Source organism: Buceros rhinoceros, unplaced genomic scaffold (genome assembly GCF_000710305.1).
Source record: "Buceros rhinoceros silvestris isolate BGI_N320 unplaced genomic scaffold, ASM71030v1 scaffold8491, whole genome shotgun sequence".
Classification (NCBI taxonomy): domain Eukaryota; kingdom Metazoa; phylum Chordata; class Aves; order Bucerotiformes; family Bucerotidae; genus Buceros; species Buceros rhinoceros.
In genome coordinates this window covers 127,308-131,444 of record NW_010392498.1, presented here as the reverse complement: position 1 = coordinate 131,444, position 4,137 = coordinate 127,308, and the positions used below count along the sequence as shown (strand labels likewise).

Here is a 4,137-nt window from a genome sequence, read left to right as displayed (position 1 = left end):
GGAAAGAGAGATGAGTTATATTATTTACATATATGTATAAATAATTTATTCACAAATTTTTCTATTTCTTCTGTCTGAAATGTATGAACTTCTTTTACTCATTACCCACTATTCGCTAAGTGACAAAAGCACAACTGACTTAACTGTGACACAAGTTTGGACTCTTTTGAGATGGGATACAGAGGTGTCCTGTGATATATTGTTTCTTCTTGTATATTTCAGAGTCAGGTTTCTAGACTATATGTTACTGTGAATTTGTTTAAAATTCACTTTCCATTTATATTTAAACTTCCCTTAGTTGGTCCATGTCACTAATTTTGAAGAGTGTTTGGGAGTTCTGGCTCTGTTTTAAATACTAAAAGAATCAGAAGAGAGACTGATCTGTGTGTACTTTCCTTGTTCACGTGTGTTTCTTCGTGTACTGAGTGAAAAGGTGGAAGGAATCATTTTTCTCCTTTCTGGTTCAGATATGGCTGAAGTTTCAAAAGCTTCACTGCTGATTGTTATCCTAAACATAACTGGGATTAATAGGCTGCAGGAGTTGAGTCAGAGGCTTAGAAAAGATAATTTAACATTTCATGTAAGTGGCAGATTCCTAGGGTTTTCTCATGTATTTTGGTAGGAAAAGTATGACGATGACCTTCTCTAACTGAATACAGAATTTTAGAATAGCAGCTTGCAAGAGCTGCATCACATCTGAAAGTGCCCTGCTGTCAAGGATTAGGGCTGGGCTGGCCACTAGATGAATGACAGACATTAACCCCTCTACCTTCCCAAAGGGGAAGAGAAAGAGAATGAGGGAGAGAGACTTACGGATTGGAAAACTAAAACCGCTTTAATGAAAATAGTAACAATGAAATGAGCTATATACAAATATAAACAAAGCCAATACCAAACGCATCCCCCCGATGGCAATTACATCACCATCACCACTGGTGCTGCGGGCAGGTACTGGGGAAGTTCCAGACTGGAGTCAAGTGGTAGATGGGAACCAGATTGAGGAGCTGGGTTCCAGAACTGGATTCAGGAATGCACAAATGGGGATTGAAGGCAGAATGGACAGATTCCTTCTCTGATGTTGGCCATTGAAGAAGAGAGCTCAAACCTCGTGACCCCTCAGCTTTACACCGAATATGATGTCTATGGGGTGGAACACCTTGTTGGTCAGTTTAGGGTCTCCTGTCCTGGCTGCTCTTCCCTGAAGGTGCAGCCTCTAACTTACTGCACCCCCACCGTGGGACACAGGATTTAGCAGTGACCTTGGTCTTCGCAGCAGAAAGTGTCAGCAAGAGCCTTTCTGCACACCAGTCCCTGGTAGTAACTGTAAACATCAAGCGCTGTCACTACTAGAAGCAGACACCCGAAATAAGTAAACATTCTCTTTTGCAGTAAATCATTCACTGTCCTAGAAATTATCACCTTTTTCCGTGTCTAGTTTTATGGTTTTTTAAAAATTCACGGTGGTCAAGAGAAAACCAAAATGAAGCTACTGACCTTTGGTAAGGTTTCATGTGTGACCACATGAAACTGTACTTCCTTAAATGTTCCGTGGTCTGCTTTTGAAAACAAGAAGCCTTCTTTTTATTTACAGGCTGTTACTGCTTTGTGCTTAGTCGATATTTTCCAGGCCTGAATATGAATTTTTAACGTTAATTTCCATGCTCAACCCTGAAGCCAGTTAAGCTTTCATACCTTTGATTTCTACTTCCTCATTCTCCCAGATGTCAGGAGGAAAAGGGTTATTGAAATCAGGGTTTTCTTTCCTTGCTGTTTTTGGTGACTGGGCTTCCTGTTTTCCCATTGTGCCAGATGTATTCATGTATTTTGTCTTGTTTTTCATTTTGTTCATTACTGTATAGTGATGACTGCGGGGTCTGTATGCCCTTGAACTCTGAATACGCCTCACTGCCATGGGAGCAGCCAGCCTGCAGAACAAAATTAATTCACAGATCTGGTGAAGTTTAATGTAAAAACCCACCTCGAATGAGCTAAAAATGAGTTGGACAGGCAGATTCATTTTTCCTTCACATTTCTAGCTCTCTTTTACCTCAGCCATCTGCCTCATGGCGAATTTAAGTTTTCAGCCCAGTGTTTAGTAAAGCAGTATGGCTTATTTAACCAGACATAGGCATTTGTCCTAAAAATGATGTGTCAGAATTTAAAACACCACTGGAAAATGTACAACTACAAATGCATGTGTCTGAGCATTCAATAAAGTTCAGAGGTGTTTTATATGAGTATGGATATTCCTGAAAGGGCAGGCATGGTTTTGAGGACCTATTGTATTAAAGCTTTAAAATCACGCTGGTGATCCCAAATACTACAGAAAACTATAGAAAAGAAGCTTTTTATGAAGCTGTAACAAGCTAGGTGACCTAACAAACGTTTCTGTGTTCCTCCATGCTGTTTTGTGAGTCTCCAGGTACTGGACAAGAAGATGAGTCTCAGGTGCATAGAAGATCATTAGCTACATGTGGGATCTTGTGGTGGCTTCATCGGGTGTTGCATATAAGCAGAAGCGTGGTATTAGGGCTGACACTGGAGAACAGGCTTTGCAAAAAGCAGTTCCTCAGTCCTGCAGCATTTCTCTTACACCTGTTATTTAATGCAGCAAATCTAGCCCAGGCTTAACAGGCAACATTGAACTGCAGGTACAGAAAGTGCAGACACAGAAATGAAGGAGTAGATAGACGAGTGTTAAACCAAGCAGATCAAAATTAAGCATATTTTCATGCACAAGAAATCTTGCTGTCTGCACCTTCTGTCTGCTGCCCACAAAGTACTCTGTGCATGTATCAGCTGTTTAAATTTTTAGTCAGTCTGGTTATGGAGTATTTTCTGCTTTTTCTTTGCATTAAGGAGCTACAAAGGACTGTAGACCTGAATTTCTGTGAGCAGAGAGTCAGAAAATGTTTCTGCATGTTTATAATTTCAGTAATCACTATGGTGCTTTATTTCCCTTGTAAAAGTAAAAAAATAAAATGAATTCTGTACAGAAAGAATTTTCCAGGCTCACAGTCAGGAAATCAAGAGGGGGGACCACAGGCTTTTGGAGTTGGTTTGTTTGGGTTTTAATTACAGCACGTGCCAGTCTTCAAGGGCTGTTAAAACCCCCCAATATCTGGAATACTGCATCTAGTTCTGGACTCCCTTGTCCAGGAGAGACAAGGAGCTGCTGGAGGCAGTCCAGCGGAGGGCTGTGAAGATGGTTAGGGGACTGGAGCGTCTCTCTTATGAGGAAAGGCTGAGAGACCTGGGTCTGGTCAGCCTGGAGAAGGCTGAGGGGGTATCTTATCAATGCTTATCACTATCTACAGGGTGGGTGTCAAGATGATGGGGCCAGGCTCTTTTCAGTGGTGTCCAGTGACAGGACAAGGGGCAACAGGCACAAACTGCAACACATCTGAACATAAGGAAAAACTTCTTTATTTTGAGGGTGACTTGAACAGGCTGCCCAGAGAGGCTGTGGAGTGTCCTCCTCTGCAGATATTCAAAACCCGCCTGGAAGCGATCCTTTGCAACTTGATTTAGGCGATCCTGCTTTAGCAGGATGATCCACAGAGGTCCTTTCCAACCCCCACCATTCTGTGATTCTCTCATTCTGTGAAATTAAAAAAGTGCAGAATTTTTAAATGAGGCTTACGGCTTTAGGTGGCTCATGGATTTTGCTTGTCTATGATTTGCAATACTCTCTCTTACAGAATCAAGGATTTAGCAGGATTTAACATTGAGTCTCTTCCCACAGAACTGTATTATGTTTGTGAAAGTAATTTAATTTTCCAGATAATAAGTTGGAGGAAAGCATTACTGCCAACTTCAAACTGTCAAGGCTGTTGTTCCTGTAACTGTTTGGAAATTATTATCTTTGGCACCTGGAAAACTTAACTCAGTTCCTTTTTTTTTTTAAAGGGTATTTATGTTAATTCCTGTTTTGCAGGTGATTGAATGATTTTTTATAGTTACAGTAGTCAGCATATGGGGACTCTTATATGTGTTGTAGAGTGGTTATCGGGCCCATTTGACCAAAATTTTAATTCCAGACTTACATATTCTGCAGTATCTTAAGATAAAATACCTTGTCCTCTTGCTGATGACAGGGATCTAGCTAGTGAGTCTGTTTAGCTCCTGTTAGTGTCC

The 4,137-nt window shown here is 40.9% G+C and overlaps 1 protein-coding gene across 3 annotated transcripts in view; it reads left to right on the top strand.

Moving 5' to 3' along the window:
- Positions 1 to 4,137, top strand: part of PARVB (parvin, beta) — a 38,935-nt gene that overhangs the window by 14,441 nt on the left and 20,357 nt on the right. The gene's annotated exons all lie outside the window — the stretch shown is intronic.